General features: G+C 22.8%; 2 pseudogenes; both read left to right on the forward strand.

Annotated features, from left to right (window-relative positions):
* Nucleotides 1-9,214: 9,214 nt before the first annotated feature.
* LOC123685688 lies at nucleotides 9,215-13,634 on the forward strand (annotated as a pseudogene).
* Nucleotides 13,635-17,977: 4,343 nt separating this feature from the next.
* LOC123685690 lies at nucleotides 17,978-18,930 on the forward strand (annotated as a pseudogene).
* Nucleotides 18,931-19,496: the final 566 nt, after the last annotated feature.

The following is a 19,496-nucleotide window of genomic DNA, read 5'->3' on the forward strand; positions in this document are numbered from 1 at the left end:
TTAAACTTAAATAAATAACAATAAAAAGGTATTCTAATTCATAATATTAATGCTAAAATTAAATTAAAAACTGGTGATATAATATAAATTAAAATATTAGCCATATAAGGAAAAATTATTTCTTTTCTAAATAATTTAATTGCATCACTAAAAGGCTGTAAAATTCCTAAAAAACCTACTTTATTAGGGCCTTTTCGAATTTGAATATACCCTAATAACTTACGTTCTAATAAAGTTAAAAAAGCTACTCTAACTAAAATACAAATAATTATTAAAATAAAAATTATCAAAATTAAAATTATATCAATTATTATTTGTATAAAATACTTATAAAGATTCTAAATCTAACGCACTAATCTGCCAAAATAATAATTTTATTCATTTATAAAATTTTAAATCATAAACTTGGTCCTTTCGTACTAAAATTTATTAAATTATTAAAGATAGAAACCAACCTGGCTTACACCGGTTTAAACTCAGATCATGTAAAGTTTTAATGGTCGAACAGACCAAATATTTAAGCTTCTACACCTAAATTTAACTTTAATCCAACATCGAGGTCGCAATCTTTTCTTTCGATTTGAACTCTAAAAAAAAATAACGCTGTTATCCCTAAGGTAATTTATTCTTTTAATCATAAAAATGGATCAATTTTTCATAAATTAATGGTTAAAATTAAAAAAGTTAATCTAATTTTTTTATCACCCCAATCAAATTTAACAAAAATTTTAAATTTTATAATTCTTTAAATTAAAAATCTTTTATAAATTAAACTCTATAGGGTCTTCTCGTCTTTTAAAAAAATTTAAGCTTTTTAACTTAAAAATAAAATTTTTAAATAATAAAATTTAGAAAGTTATCTTCTCATCAAACCATTCATACAAGCTTTCAATTAAAAAACTAATGATTATGCTACCTTTGCACAGTCAAAATACTGCGGCCCTTCAAATTTTATTCAGTGGGCAGGTCCTACTTTAAATTATAATCAAAAAGAGATGTTTTTATTAAACAGGTGAAAGATATTTTTGCCTAATTACTTAATTATACCTTTCGTAATTACTTATATTTTTACAAAATAATTAATACTAATTTTATCATTATTTCAATATAATTTTTATTATTAAATTTACTTTAATAAAAAAATTAAATTAATATATAAATATTTTTAATTAAATAACAAATTTTAACAAACTTCAAATAGTAAAAATTTCTAATTCTATAAATTATTAATTTATAATATTTAATTATAATAATTTAATTTTAAGCTTATCCCTAAAACTATTAAAATAAAAATTCAAAAAATTAAAAATTAAATTTTTATAATTTTTATAATGAATTAAATTCTTTTCTTAAAAAACTAGATATATTTAAAAACGAATAACGTTTCATTACTATATAATTATTATAAATATTTATTAAACAATAATATTTATAACTATATAGCTCTTTTAAATTCGAGATAAATATATAAATATTAAATTTTTAATAAACCCTGATACACAAGGTACACAATATTGTTTCTTTTATAAATTTATATAATTTTCCTTTTCAGTACTATTAATCTATCATAAAATAAAATTTTTCTTAATCTAATAAAAATACTAATTATTTAATAAAATTATATATATATATATATATATATATATATATATATATATATTAATTAAATAAATTTTAAAATTCAATTTAAATTATTAATTATCTTCTTAATGTAAATAAGATGCTTATTCAAGCTCTAAACTGACATTCTAGAATCACTTTCCAGTAAATCTACTATGTTACGACTTATTCCATATTAGATGAAAGCGACGGGCAATATGTGCATATTTTAGTACTAAATCATTAAAAATAAAAATATTTAATTACAATCAAATCCAATTTCATAAAACTTTTAAAATATATAAATCCATAAATATAATTTAATGTAACCCATTTCTACTTTAATATAAACTTCACCTTGATCTGATTTAAATTTTTAAAAAATATCTAAATATTAATTTCTAAAAAAATATTTAACAACGACGATATAAAAGTTTCTAACTAAAGTAATTTTAATCGTGGATTATCGTTTATAGAACAGGTTCCTCTGAAAAGTAAAAATACCGCCAAATCATTTAGCTTTAAAGAACTTAACTATTAATCACTTAACTTTATAATTTACTTAATTAATAATAGGGTATCTAATCCTAGTTTATTATAATAATTTCTTAACCTCATAAAAACATAATTAAAAATATTAATAAATTAAAATTTCACCTTAAAACTTAAAATTTCTTTTTTAATTTTTAATTCTATTAATTAAAGCTAATAAATATATATTATATTTTTTGTATAACCGCTGCTGCTGGCACAAAAATTGCAAATACTAAATCTTATCACTAATTCTAAATTTTTTTAATAATTAAAAATATACACTACTAATTTATTAAATTTAAAACAATATTCATATAAATCTTGAATGAATATATATATCTAATACCATAATCAAATATCTAATTAACTAAAACCCAAAAAAGACTACATTTAGTTAAAATTTATTTCAAACAAAAAAAAATTAACTTTATTTAGAAATAATAATAATTAAATTAAATTTAAAAAATTAAATTATTAAAACTAATAATTTTAAAAACTTTATGTTAACAAATCTTTGTAACTTCCTCCCGTCAAAAGCGTCCCCTTAGATAATAACCAAACCTTAAACTTTTTAACTCTAAATTAAAAAATTTTCCCCCAAGGATTTACAAGTTATACCCTTAAATTTAGATATTTTAAATTATCGGATTTAAAAAATTCTTAATAAATACAATAATTTTTAAAAAATAAATTATAATTATAAAAACTTTATGTTAACAAATCTTTGTAACTTCCTCCCGTCAAAAGCGTCCCCTTAGATAATAACCAAACCTTAAACTTTTTAACTCTAAATTAAAAAATTTTCCCCCAAGGATTTAAAAGTTATACCCTTAAATTTAGTGCTACCCTACTCACTAAATCCAATACTAAACAATTTAAATTGTAACAATTCTTATTGCCGACTGTTATAGCTTTATTCAAATTTAATTTTAATAAAATAAATTTTGTAATAAACTGAAGCCTACCAAATATCAAAAATATTTTAAATTATCGGATTTAAAAAATTCTTAATAAATACAATAATTTTTAAAAAATAAATTATAATTATAAAAACTTTATGTTAACAAATCTTTGTAACTTCCTCCCGTCAAAAACGTCCCCTTAGATAATAACCAAACCTTAAACTTTTTAACTCTAAATTAAAAAATTTTCCCCCAAGGATTTACAAGTTATACCCTTAAATTTAGTGCTACCCTACTCACTAAATCCAATACTAAACAATATAAATTGTAACAATTCTTATTGCCGACTGTTATAGCTTTATTCAAATTTAATTTTAATAAAATAAATTTTGTAATAAACTGAAGCCTACCAAATATCAAAAATATTTTAAATTATCGGATTTAAAAAATTCTTGATAAATACAATAATTTTAAAAAAATAAATTATAATTTTATTATAAAATAAAATAATCAAAAATTAAATTTTTTAAAATTCAAAATAAATTTAAATTTAAATTTATTAATTTAGTTCCCCCCGAAACTAAACATTTTCTATTTTTATTAAAATATTTAAATTAACCTATTCTAAAAATTTTCAAAATTATATAAAAATCAAATTTATGAAAAATGAAAAAAAAAATTCCTCCCCTAATCATCAAAATTTTCAAAAATCCATAAATTTTGATAAATTTTTAACAATTTTTCACAAAATTTTTAAACGTAATAACTTTATTACACTAACAAATAATTTTTTCAAAAAAAATTATTAGATAATTTCCATATCACAATTTTTAAAAATTATTTAAATTTAAATTTCTAACAAAAAAATATAGATTTTTTTTTTATGAGCGATTTCCTTTTAAGCATTTATATAAAATTTTCAAAAATTACTCGAATTTTATGAAAATCCTAAATTTTTATACATAATTTTTTTAACTATGTAATAATTAAACTTAAAATAATTATAATTTAAATCAAAATATTGACATAATAACTTTACTTTACTAACAAATCATTTTTTTACCCTTTAAGATCACTTTTTATCCAATAAATTAAAAATTATTCAAGACAACTAAAAAATAGACAAATTTAACCAAATATTTAAAAATTACATTTTTTTGTTAGATATTTTAATTTAAATTTTTTATGAAATTTTTATTAATTTTATTTTTCTAAATCTATTTTTCACGTAATTTTTAATAGATTTAGTTAAAATAAGAATAACTTCATTTTCATGATAAATACCATAATACTTTAGAAATAATATTTCTTAATGATAATTTAATTCATTAATACTTAGGTTTTTTTTTTTTTTTTCATTAATTTTGAATTTTTCATTAAAAATTAACTTTATTAATAACTAATAATTTTTAATATATTATTAATAATTATAGATTAATTATAATTTAATTCTTATATAAATAAAATGTTAATATTTTAATGTTAAATTAATTATTAATAATTTATACTCTTTATATATATATTATAAATATTATTAATATATAAAATATTTATTAATATAGAAATTCTCGAAATTCACCGTCGTTTTTATATACTGATTTACTTTATATATTCTTTCTCTTTTTTTCGGGAGTACTATTATATATCCCTTAAGATACCAATATTAAATCGGTTTTTATATATTTAAAAATGTTTATTTTAACTATTTAATTAAAATTAGCACCTAGAATATTACTAATGGTACTATCCAATGTAAGATATATTTTAATATATAAATAATTATATATTAATAAGTAATTATTAATTATTAAATATTATAGATATATATAAATAAATTCTTTAATTAAAAAGGCATAGGGTCCAAGAGAAAAACCTTATTAAAAGACAAAATTTAAATTAATACTGCTAATAAAGTATCGATTTTAGGCCATTTTTTTTTGCCCAAATTTTGACCCAAAAAATGCAAAAAATTGCAAAATTTTGCATTTTTTTCGTTTTTTTTTGAAATTTTTCAAAAAATTTGATCTTTAAAATTGACATTATTGTCTAAAAAACAATTATAACACTTGGATATAAAAACCGATGTATGAGGAAATTCCTATTAGGGCGCCTGAAGAAAGGGTCATTTTGATGAGATGAAACATGTGCAACCCACCCCTAGTTCCATCCCCGAAATTTTTGAAAAAAATGCCAAATTTCGTGAAATTTGATGAAATTTGGAAAAAATCTTCGGATTACAAAATTTTACAGGGATTGATTATTTTTTATGTGAAAAAAGGATTTATCATAAAATCTCTTTTTCCAAACTATTTTGTTAGAAAAATCAACTTTTAGAAAAAATTCTTCTTCTAGTCTAACAGAAAATTTATTTTATAGAAAATTTAAACCTTTTCTGTGAAAATAAAATTGAAAGAATAATTTTTAATTACAAAATTTTTTGATTTTTAAATATAAATCCATTTATTCAAATTTTTGTAAATTGAATTCTATTGATCCCCCCCCATAGAATTCTTATACAAATTTATTAATAAGGTGATATTTAAAAATTTTAAAAATTTAAAAGTCAGTTTCTTAGTTATTCAAAATCAAAAACTAATAATTTTAAAAACTTAAACGTTGATTGTTGGACTTAGCCTCAGGATTGGTTTAGAATATTGAAATTGATCCTGAAGTAGGACGACCAAAATCAACTCAAATTTATCGGATTTGGTGTTGATTGTTGGACTTAGCCTCAGGATTGGTTTAGAATATTGAAATTGATCCTGAAGTAGGACGACCAAAATCAACTCAAATTTATCGGATTTGGTGTTGATTGTTGGACTTAGTCTCAGGATTGGTTTAGAATGTTGAAATTGATCCTGAAGTAGGACGACCAAAATCAATTCAAATTTATCGGATTTGGTGCTGATTGTTGGACTTAGCCTCAGGATTAGTTTAGAATGTCGAAATTGATCCTGAAGAAGGACGACCAAAATCAACTCAAATTTATCGGGTTTGGTGTTGATTGTTGGACTTAGCCTCAGGATTAGTTTAGAATGTTGAAATTGATCCTGAAGAAGGACGACCAAAATCAACTCAAATTTATCGGGTTTGGTGTTGATTGTTGGACTTAGCCTCAGGATTAGTTTAGAATGTTGAAATTGATCCTGAAGTAGGGCACCAAAATCAACTCAAATTTATCGGATTTGGTGTTGATTGTTGGACTTAGTCTCAGGATTGGTTTAGAATGTTGAAATTGATCCTGAAGTAGGACGACCAAAATCAATTCAAATTTATCGGATTTGGTGTTGATTGTTGGACTTAGTCTCAGGATTGGTTTAGAATGTTGAAATTGATCCTGAAGTAGGACGACCAAAATCAACTCAAATTTATCGGGTTTGGTGTTGATTGTTGGGCTTAGCCTCAGGATTGGTTTAGAATGTTGAAATTGATCCTGAAGTAGGGCACCAAAATCAATTCAAATTTATCGGATTTGGTGTTGATTGTTGGACTTAGCCTCAGGATTAGTTTAGAATGTTGAAATTGATCCTGAAGTAGGACGACCAAAATCAACTCAAATTTATCGGGTTTGGTGTTGATTGTTGGACTTAGTCTCAGGATTGGTTTAGAATGTTGAAATTGATCCTGAAGTAGGGCACCAAAATCAACTCAAATTTATCGGATTTGGTATTGATTGTTGGACTTAGTCTCAGGATTGGTTTAGAATGTTGAAATTGATCCTGAAGTAGGGCACCAAAATCAACTCAAATTTATCGGATTTGGTGCTGATTGTTGGACTTAGCCTCAGGGTTAGTTTAGAATGTTGAAATTGATCCTGAAGAAGGACGACCAAAATCAACTCAAATTTATCGGATTTGGTGCTGATTGTTGGACTTAGCCTCAGGATTAGTTTAGAATGTTGAAATTGATCCTGAAGTAGGACGACCAAAATCAACTCAAATTTATCGGATTTGGTGCTGATTGTTGGACTTAGCCTCAGGATTGGTTTAGAATATTGAAATTGATCCTGAAGTAGGACGACCAAAATCAACTCAAATTTATCGGATTTGGTGTTGATTGTTGGACTTAGTCTCAGGATTGGTTTAGAATATTGAAATTGATCCTGAAGTAGGACGACCAAAATCAACTCAAATTTATCGGATTTGGTGTTGATTGTTGGACTTAGCCTCAGGATTGGTTTAGAATGTTGAAATTGACCCTGAAGTAGGGCACCAAAATCAACTCAAATTTATCGGGTTTGGTGTTGATTGTTGGACTTAGTCTCAGGATTGGTTTAGAATGTTGAAATTGATCCTGAAGTAGGACGACCAAAATCAACTCAAATTTATCGGATTTGGTGCTGATTGTTGGACTTAGCCTCAGGATTAGTTTAGAATGTTGAAATTGATCCTGAAGTAGGGCACCAAAATCAACTCAAATTTATCGGGTTTGGTGTTTGTTGGACTTAGCCTCAGGATTAGTTTAGAATATTGAAATTGATCCTGAAGTAGGACGACCAAAATCAACTCAAATTTATCGGATTTGGTATTGATTGTTGGGCTTAGTCTCAGGATTGGTTTAGAATATTGGAATTGATCCTGAAGTAGGACGACCAAAATCAACTCAAATTTATCGGATTTGGTGTTGATTGTTGGACTTAGCCTCAGGATTGGTTTAGAATGTTGAAATTGATCCTGAAGTAGGACGACCAAAATCAACTCAAATTTATCGAATATATTTATATAAATAATCCTATTTTATAGGATTTTTTACTTTGTGAATTAATTTTTGTACACTTAAATTAATGAAAATTTAATAGTTTTTATTTAAGGTTAAAATATTAAATTTTAAATTTAACTTAATAAGTTAAATTTTTAATTGTTAATTTTTTTTTGTAATTATATTCAATAAAATTAAATTATTTCTTAGAGTTTCAAAAACTCTTGTACATCTTATACTAGAATATAAAGATAAGCTAAAGAAGCTGATGGGTTCATACCCCATTTATAAAGGTATACCCCTTTTCTTTATAATTAAAACTATAAAATTAATATTTTTAATTTTAATAATAAGAGGAACTCTTATTTCTATTTCTGCTTATTCATGAATTAATATCTGGATTGGTTTAGAATTAAACCTCTTAGCTTTTATTCCTATTATAAATTTAGATAATTTTAAGTATTCTTCTGAATCCTCCTTGAAATATTTTTTAGTTCAAGTTTCTGCATCAATTCTAGTTTTATTTTCTTTTTTAAATTCATTTATTTTAATCAATTCTATCGAGCAATTAATACCTACTTCTATATTTTTGTTTAACAGAGCTATCCTTATAAAAATAGGAGCAGCCCCTTTTCACTTTTGATACCCAGAAGTCCTAGAAGGACTAAGATGAGCTAATGCATTATTATTAATAACTTGACAAAAAATTGCCCCAATAATTTTAATTATATATAATTTTAAATTAAACCTATTCTTTATTTTGATTATTTTGATATGTATAACCTTAGGGAGTGTAAAAACATGGAACCAAACCAGATTAAAAAAAATTCTTGCCTTATCTTCCATTAACCATATTGGTTGAATATTAAGAATAATAATATTAAATCAATCCTTATGAATATTATACTTTTTAATTTATACTTTTATTTCTTTAAATATAATCTTAATTTTTAATAAATATAAAATCTTTAACATTAAAGATCTTATAAATAATATGAATTACAATAAAACTTTAAAATTCTATTTTTTTTTAAATTTCTTTTCTCTAGGAGGAATCCCCCCCTTTTTAGGATTTTTTCCTAAGTGACTAATTCTAAAAACTTTAATTGAAAATCACTTTTATTTTCTATCTTTTATAATAATTTTTATTACTTTAATTTGTATATATATTTATATACGCTTAATACTTCAATCTTTAATAATAAAATTAAATGAAAATAAAAAATTTAATTATATTAACTCTTACTATGTAATTTTTTTAAATTGAGTGAATATTTACGGATTAATCATTTTTACTGTAATTTTTAGAATTTATTAAGGATTTAAGTTAAATAAACTAGTAACCTTCAAAGTTAAAAATAGAATTATTCTAAGCCTTAGAATAATATTCACCTATAAATTTGCAATTTATAATCATAATTGAATATAAGGCTTAATAAAGGAGAAAACTCATAATTAAATTTACAATTTAACGCTTTAATTCAGCCACTTTATCGAATAAATGATTATTTTCTACTAATCATAAAGATATTGGAACATTATACTTTTTATTTGGAATATGGGCAGGAATAGTAGGAACATCGTTAAGTATTTTAATTCGGTTAGAATTAGGAACTAGAGGAAGATTAATTGGAAACGACCAAATTTATAATATAATTGTTACAGCTCATGCTTTCATTATAATTTTCTTTATAGTAATACCTATTATAATTGGGGGTTTTGGAAATTGATTAGTTCCTTTAATAATTGGAGCTCCTGATATAGCATTTCCACGATTAAATAACATAAGATTTTGACTTTTACCCCCTGCTTTAACTCTTTTAATTTTAAGAACAATCGTAGAAATAGGGGCAGGAACAGGATGAACTGTTTACCCTCCTCTTTCTTCTAATTTAACACATAACGGGCCTTCAGTAGATTTAGTGATTTTTAGTTTACATTTAGCAGGAATTTCCTCAATTTTAGGTGCAGTAAATTTCATTTCAACTATTATAAATATACGTCCATTTGGTATAATACTTGATAAAACTCCTTTATTTGTATGATCTGTTCTTATTACAGCAATTCTTTTATTACTATCACTACCAGTTCTTGCAGGAGCAATTACTATACTATTAACTGACCGAAACTTAAATTCTTCTTTTTTTGATCCAACCGGTGGAGGAGACCCAATTTTATACCAACATTTATTTTGATTTTTTGGCCATCCTGAAGTTTATATTTTAATTCTCCCAGGATTTGGTATAATTTCCCATATTATTACACAAGAAAGAGGGAAAAAAATTGCCTTTGGTTCTTTAGGAATAATTTATGCTATATTAGCTATTGGACTTCTAGGATTTGTAGTATGAGCTCATCACATATTTACAGTGGGAATAGATGTTGATACTCGAGCTTATTTTACTTCAGCTACTATAATTATTGCAGTACCCACTGGAATTAAAATTTTTTCTTGATTAGCAACTTTACATGGAATACAATTTTACTATACACCTTCAATTTTATGAACCCTGGGATTTTTATTTTTATTTACAATTGGTGGATTAACAGGAGTAATTTTAGCTAACTCTTCCATAGATATTATTTTACATGATACCTATTATGTTGTAGCTCATTTCCATTACGTTTTATCTATAGGAGCTGTATTTGCCATTATAGCAGGATTTATCCATTGATTCCCTTTAATTACAGGATTCAATCTTAACAATAAATTATTACAAATCCAATTTTTAATTATATTTATTGGGGTAAACTTAACATTTTTTCCTCAACACTTCTTAGGACTAAGAGGAATACCTCGACGATACTCTGATTATCCTGATGCTTATTACAAATGAAATAAAATTTCTTCTATTGGATCTATAATTTCCTCTCTTAGAATAATCTTTATAATCTTAATTATTTGAGAAAGATTTTATTCAATACGTTTAAGAAAGTTTAATTCTAATGTACCCTCTTTAATTGAATGACTCCAACTTTCTCCCCCTAATGAACATTCTTATTCAGAAGTACCAATCTTAGCTCAAAAATTCTAATATGGCAGATTAGTGCATTGGATTTAAACCCCAATTATAAAGATTTACCTTTTTTTAGAAATAGCGACTTGAAAATCATATATATTTTTAGACAGAGCTTCATATTTACTGGAACAATTAAGATTTTTTCATGATCACGCCCTTTTGATCTTAATAATAATCACTTGTATTGTAACATATACCATAATGAGACTAACATTAAATAATTATAACCATCGTTTTATATTAGAAGGACACAATATTGAAACAATTTGAACTATCATACCAGCATTAACTTTAATTTTTATTGCTTTTCCTTCTTTAAAATTAATTTACTTAATTGATGAAATCCGTAACCCTTTAGTTACTATTAAAACTATTGGTCATCAATGATATTGAACCTATGAATATACAGATTTTAAAAATCTTGAATTTGATTCATATTTAATTAATAATAATCAACTTTTTAATTTTCGATTACTAGAAGTTGATAATCGAACTATTTTACCATATCTTTCTCATATTCGAATTCTAACTTCATCTTCTGACGTAATTCATTCTTGAACAGTTCCTTCAACAGGAGTAAAAGTCGATGCCTCCCCAGGGCGATTAAATCAACTTAGATTTAATTTAAATCGAACTGGAATTTTTTTTGGTCAATGTTCAGAAATTTGTGGAGCAAACCATAGATTTATACCTATTTCTATTGAAAGAATTTCTCCCCAAAATTTCATTAAATGGGTAGAAAATTTTTCATTAGATGACTGAAAGATAAGTATTGGTCTCTTAAACCACTTTATAGTAATTAACGACTACTTCTAATGAAAAATTTAGTTAACCTATAACATTAGTTTGTCAAACTAAAATCATTCTCAGAATAATTTTTAATTCCTCAAACTATACCTATGGATTGGTTTTCCTTATATATTTTTATAACACTTTTATTTATTATTTTAAACATTAAAATATTTTATTCTCATAAAAAATCTCCTTTAAAAAATTTTAAATTATTAAATAAAAAACTTTCTTGAAAATGATAATAAATCTTTTTTCTTCTTTTGATCCTTCATCTTATTTTATATTACCTTTAAATTGACTAAGAATAATTATTAGTTTTTTATTTATTCCTTCTATATTCTGACTAATTCCTAATCGATTTAACTTTTTAATTCAAAATATATTAATTACTCTACATAAAGAATTCAAAATCATTACAAAAAAAAATAATACTTTAATATTTATTGTATTATTTTACTTCATTATAATTAATAACTTAATAGGGTTATTTCCTTACATTTTTACAGCCTCAAGTCATATAATTTTTACTCTATCCCTAGCTTTACCTTTATGGTTAAGATTTATATTAAATAGTTGAATTAGTCACACTTATCACTCATTTGCCCATCTAATGCCTCAAGGAACTCCTTCTATTTTAATACCTTTTATAGTATGTATTGAAACAATTAGAAATATTATTCGTCCTGGAACTCTCGCTATTCGTTTATCAGCTAATATAATTGCAGGACACCTTTTATTAACTCTTTTAGGAAACACTGGTCCTATAGTAAATTTGCTTATTTTATTAATTATTATAATTCAATTTATACTAATTTTATTAGAATCAGCAGTAGCTTTAATTCAATCTTATGTTTTTGCTATCCTTAGAACTCTTTATTCTAGAGAAAATAATTATGATAAAAAATCACCCATTTCATTTAGTAGATTATAGTCCTTGACCAATTTTAGGAGCTTTTAGAGCTATAACTGCAATAATAGGAATAATTAAATGATTCCATCTTTTTAACTCTAATTTATTTATTTTAAGAAATATAATTCTTTTACTAATTATATTTCAATGATGACGAGATGTAATTCGAGAAAGAACCTTTCAAGGAAACCACACTCTTTTAGTATCTTTTGGTTTACGATGAGGAATAATTTTATTTATTACCTCAGAGATTTTTTTCTTTGTTAGTTTTTTTTGAAGATTTTATCATATAAGATTATCTCCTTCTATCGAACTAGGAATAGCTTGACCTCCAAAAGGAATTAATACCTTTAATCCTAATGAAATCCCATTATTAAACACTATTATTCTATTAAGATCAGGCCTAAGAGTAACTTGAGCCCACCATAGATTAATAGAAAATAATTTTAATCAAACATTTCAAAGATTAATTATTACTGTTTTTCTAGGAATATATTTTTCTTTACTACAAGGAATTGAATATTTAGAAGCCCCATTTTCTATAGCCGATTCAGTTTATGGAAGAACATTCTTTATAGCTACAGGATTCCACGGTTTACATGTTATTATTGGTTCTATTTTTCTTTTAGTTTGTTTAACTCGATTAAACTTTAATCATTTTAGAAACAATCACCATTTTGGATTTGAAGCAGCAGCATGATATTGACATTTTGTAGACGTAGTATGACTATTCCTATATATATCTATTTATTGATGAGGTAGATATCTATATAGTATAAATATTACATTTGATTTCCAATCAAAAAATCTTTTAAAAGTATAGATAATATTCTTAATTTCATCTTTAATTTTAATAATTCTTAGAATTATAATAATTTTAATAATTACTGCAAATTATATCTCAATAAAAACATTTAAAGATCGAGAAAAAAGTTCTCCCTTTGAATGCGGATTTGACCCTAAAAATTCTGCACGCCTACCATTCTCAATTCACTTTTTTTTAATCGCTTTAATTTTTTTAATTTTTGATGTAGAAATTACCCTTATTATCCCTTTTATTTATAGAATAAAATATTCTAATATTATAATTATTAGCATTATATTTTTTATATTCATAGCAATCTTAATTTTAGGTTTATACCATGAATGAAAACAAGGAGCCTTAAACTGATCTTTATAGGATAATAGTTAAATTAACATTTAATTTGCATTTAAAAAATACTGTTTTTCAGTTTATCTTAAATAAGAAGCAAAATATTGCTTTTAGTTTCGACCTAAAAATTTGAATTTAAATTCCTTATTTAATTGAAACCAAACTAGAGGTAAGTCACTGTTAATGATTCCAATGAGAAACTCTCCAATTAAAGAAATATAAAAATTTAAGCTTCTAACTTAATATATAGCAATTTGTTAATATTTCTATTTATATAGTTTATCTAAAACATTATATTTTCATTATAAAAAAAGATTAATTCTTATAAATACTTAAAAAATATTTTAATTTACCTCAATATCTTCAATATTGCGCTCTATTAAGCTATTTAAGTAGAATATATAAATCAATAACAAAATAATTCAAATTAAAAATATGATTATATAAATCTTTAAACTATTTTTAAAAATATACTGAAATAAAACAGAAATTTTTTTAAAAAATTTAAATAAACCCTGACTTCCTAAGAACTCTGATCAACCCTGATCTAAAAATTTATAATTTAGTATTCCTAAATTAATAAAAAAATAATTTATTCCAAAAGTTGAAATATAAGGCAAATTCCATATTAATACTAAAAAAATTAAAATTTTTATTAAATTAGAAAAAATTAAATTATAATTTAATTTTAATAAAAAAATCTCAAAACCTATAATTACCCCAATTATTACTATAATTAAAATTAAAATTTTCATAAAAAAAGGTAATACAACTAAATTGATATCCTTAAATATAAATCATATAAGAACCGTTCCTGAAAATAATACAATAATAAATATAAATCCTATTCTATAAACTATTTCATCTCTTAATTCTTCAGTTCTATTTATTCTAAACCCACAATAATCTGTAAATATTAAATAATTTAATAAACGCACTGTATAAGAAACTGTTAATGTTAAAGAAATTAATATGATTAAATAAATTACAATATTTAATCTTATCATAGAATAAACCTCTATAATTAAATCTTTTGAGTAAAATCCAGAAAAAAAGGGAATACCACATAATGATAAATTTCTTACATTAAAATATATTACAGTTATAGGAGTTTTATAAACTAAACCTCCTATAAAACGAATATCTTGACATTCTCCTATTAAATGAATAAAATTACCTGCGCATATAAATAATAAGGCTTTAAATAAAGCATGAATTAATAAATGAAAAAAAGCTAATTCATATAAACCTAATCTTAAAATAGTAACTATTAAACCTAACTGACTTAAAGTTGATAAAGCAATAATTTTTTTTAAATCATATTCAAAATTAGCTGCTAAACCTGAGATTAATATTGTTATCAATCCAATGAATATTAACACAAAAGAATAATTTTCCAATAATAAATGAAATCGAATTAATAAATAAACCCCTGCTGTTACTAAAGTTGAAGAATGTACTAATGCTGAAACAGGAGTAGGAGCAGCTATAGCTGCTGGTAATCAAGCTGAAAAAGGAATTTGTGCACTTTTAGTTAAAGCAGCAATAATAATTAACAAACCTACAATTATTATTCTTTTATCTCTATAATAATAATCAATATATAATATAAAATTTCATCTTCCAAAATTTATTATCCAAGCAATAGAAATTATTAATATTGCATCTCCTACTCGATTAGATAAAGCTGTTAATATACCAGCTGAATAAGATTTTACATTTTGATAATAAATTACTAAACAATAAGAAACTAATCCTAACCCATCTCAACCCAATAAAATTGAAATTAAATTTGGACTTAAAATTATTAATAATATAGATAGAACAAATATAAAAACTAGTATAATAAAACGATTAATAGATAAATCCTTAGATATATAAGATTTTCTATAAAAAATTACTATGGTAGAAATAAATAAAACAAAAGAAACAAATAATAAAGATATTCAATCTAAAAGAATTAATATTTCTACTTCTATTGAATTTAAATTAAAAATTCTTCACTCAATAAAATAAACCTTTCCTGTATTAAGTAAAAATAATCTAAAACAAAAAAAAAAAAAAAAAAACCTAAGTATTAATCTAGAAAAAATTACACAAAAAGATATTACTTAAAGTTAAAGTAACTTCATTGACTCCACAAATCAATATTTTATATAAACTATTTAAGTAAAAGAAAAATAAATCTCTTTTTAATAAAATTAAATTTAAAGGAACCCAATGTATGAGTAATAAAATTAATTCTCGATAAGAAATTAATTCAAAAAAATATAATCTTCTGTAAAATTTTCCATGTTGACTAAAAGAATATAAATACAAACTATAAGAAGCTCTCAAAAAAGTTATAATTATTAATATAAATATACAAATATGAGAATAATTAATTAAACTATTAATTAACAAAATTTCTCTTAACAAATTTAAAGAAGGTGGTGCAGCTATATTTCTAATTACTAACAAAAATCACCATAAAGATAAAAAAGGTACAATATTAATTAAACCTTTATTAATAAAAATACTTCGACTAACAATACGTTCATAATTTATATTTACTAAAACAAATAATCCTGAAGAACAACAGCCATGAGCTAATATTATTATTAAAGATCCAGTAATTCCTCAAGAATTAAATGTTAATAAACCTGACAATAAAAGTCCTATATGAACAACTGAAGAATAAGCAATTAAAGATTTTATATCTCTTTGACGTAAACAACTTAAAGAAACTAAAATCCCTCCTATTAAAGATAAATTAATTAAAAAAAAATTAACCTTAACTCCTAGATATATAAATATAGTTAAAAATCGAATAAGTCCATATCTTCCTAACTTTAATATCACTCCTGCTAATATTATAGACCCAGCAACTGAAGCTTCTACATGTGCTTTAGGCAATCATAAATGAAATAAAAATATCGGCATTTTAACTAAAAATACTATTATTATTATAAAATATAAAATAAAACTAAATAAATTTACATTAATATAAGTCAAATCTAATGTTTTAAACTTTGAATAATAAATAAAAATAAACAATATTATTGGTAAAGAAGCTATAATTGTATAAAAAAATATATATATTCCAGCTTGAATACGTTCAGGCTGATATCCTCAACCTAAAATCAAAATCAAAATTGGAATTAACCTAGCCTCAAAAAATATATAAAATAAAAATATATTTATAGAAGAAAAAGTTAATAATAAAAAAAGCAATAATAATAATAATAAAATACTAAATAACTCACTGAAATCTTTTAAATTGAAAAGTTTTTCTCTAGCTATAAATATTAAAAAAGAAATTCAAAACCTTAATAATAACAAAAAATATGATAAAAAATCTATACCTATAAAAAAATTTAATGAACTAAAAAATAAAAAAGAAATTTTTGAAAAAAATCAAATTCTTATTAAAATTAAATAATTTTTAATTAATCAAAATTTATTTATAAAACATAAAGGAATCATAAATACTAATATTATTAATATTATCATAAAATATTTAATGAATTAAAATAATCATTTCCATAAGAACGAATTATTGACACTAATAAAGATAATCCCAAAACTCTTTCACAAACACTTATAGTTAAAAAAACTACTACAAAATAAAATTCATAACTAAAATAAGATAAATAAAAATATATTATTATAAATAAAGTTAAAATTACTAATTCTAATCTAAGTAATGTTATTAATAAATGTTTTCGATTAAAAAAAAAATTTAAAATTCTAAAAATAAACATACTTAAAAAAATTATTTCCATATTTTAATAATTTAAAAAAAATACTGGTCTTGTAAACCAGCTTTAAGATTTAATCTTTCAAAATATCAGAGGAAAACAAATATATCTTTAATCTCCAAAATTAATATTTTTTATTAAACTACCCTCTGAAATCTTAATTTTAACATTTTTAAATTTTTTGGCAATTTTTCTTACCCACCCCCTATCCTTAGGACTACTTATTTTAACTTATACAATTATAACTTGTATCATTATAGGATTAATAAGATCAAACTTTTGATTTTCATATATTTTAATATTAATTATAATTGGAGGTTTACTAATTTTATTTATTTATATAACAAGAACTGCCTCTAATGAAAAATTTAAATTTAATAAATATATTATATTTATTATAATTAGTTTATTTATAATTACTATATTTATAAATAATATAAATCTATATTTAATAAATCAAAATATTAATAATGAAATTTTACATAAAATAGATTTAATTAGAAATTTTTATTTAAATTTAAATAAATTTTTAAATTACCCAAATTCTAACATATTTTTAATTTTGATTTTTTATTTATTAATTTCAATAATTGCAGTTGTAAAAATTACTAAAGTAAAATTTGGACCGTTACGTCAATTTAAATATGAAAATACCAATACGAAAAATTAATTCTTTAACGAAAATTATTAACAACTCTTTAATCGATCTACCTACACCAAGAAATATTTCATATTTATGAAATTTTGGATCTTTATTAGGCTTGTGTTTAATAATACAAATTATTACAGGATTATTTTTATCTATACATTATTGTGCAAACGTAGATTTAGCTTTTAATAGAGTGACTCATATTTGTCGAGACGTAAATATAGGATGGTTAATACGAACTATTCATGCAAATGGAGCCTCTTTATTTTTTATATGTTTATATTTACATATTAGGCGAGGCTTATATTTTGGTTCTTACAAACTTACAGAAACTTGAATGACAGGAACTACTATTTTATTTATATCTATAGCTACAGCCTTTTTAGGTTATGTTCTTCCCTGAGGGCAAATATCTTTTTGAGGAGCAACTGTAATTACAAATTTAGTTTCTGCAATCCCTTACCTAGGAAATTCTATCGTTATTTGACTATGAGGAGGTTTTGCTGTTGACAATGCTACATTAAACCGATTTTATTCATTTCATTTTATTTTACCTTTCATTATTTCAGCTTTAATTATAATTCATTTACTATTTTTACATAACTCTGGCTCTAGTAATCCTTTAGGATCTAATTCTAATCTAGATAAAATTAGTTTTCATCCATATTTCTCCTTTAAAGATATTTTAGGTTTTCTCATTATAATATTTTTTATTTTAAATATTATTATTCTATATCCTTATATATTAAGAGATCCTGATAATTTTATCCCAGCTAATCCTCTTTCCACCCCTCCTCATATTCAACCAGAATGATATTTTTTATTTGCTTATGCAATTCTTCGCTCTATTCCCAATAAACTTGGAGGTGTAATTGCTTTAGTAATATCAATTGCTATTCTTTATTTTATACCTTTTATTAATTTCAAAATAATGAAAAGAAACAGCTTTTATTATATTAATAAAATTATATTTTGAAATTTTATCGTTACAGTTATAATTTTAACATGAATCGGAGCTAAACCAGTTGAAAATCCTTTTATTTTCATAGGACAAATTTTTACCTTAATCTATTTCATATACTTTATATTAAACTCAATTATTTACAAAATTTGAGACTGATGAATATTTAATTAATCAATGAGCTTGAAAAGCATATATTTTGAAAATATAAGAAAGAATTTAAATTTCTATTGATTTATACAAAATTTAATTAACTATATAATTAATACTATAAATAATAATCTTAATCTAAAATTTAATATAAGTATATTCAAAGAAACAGGCAAAAAAACCTTTCAAGATAAATATATTAATTTATCATATCGATAACGAGGTAAAGTCCCTCGAACCCAAATTCATATAAAAGAAAAAAATAATAATTTTAAAAAAAATATAATAGAATAAAAATCTCCTCCTATAAAAATCAACCTTCTTATTATTCTTATAAAAATAATATTAGAATATTCAGCCATAAAAATAAAAGCAAATCCAAAACTTC

This window comes from Harmonia axyridis, chromosome X (assembly GCF_914767665.1).
Source record: "Harmonia axyridis chromosome X, icHarAxyr1.1, whole genome shotgun sequence".
In the NCBI taxonomy this organism is placed as follows: domain Eukaryota; kingdom Metazoa; phylum Arthropoda; class Insecta; order Coleoptera; family Coccinellidae; genus Harmonia; species Harmonia axyridis.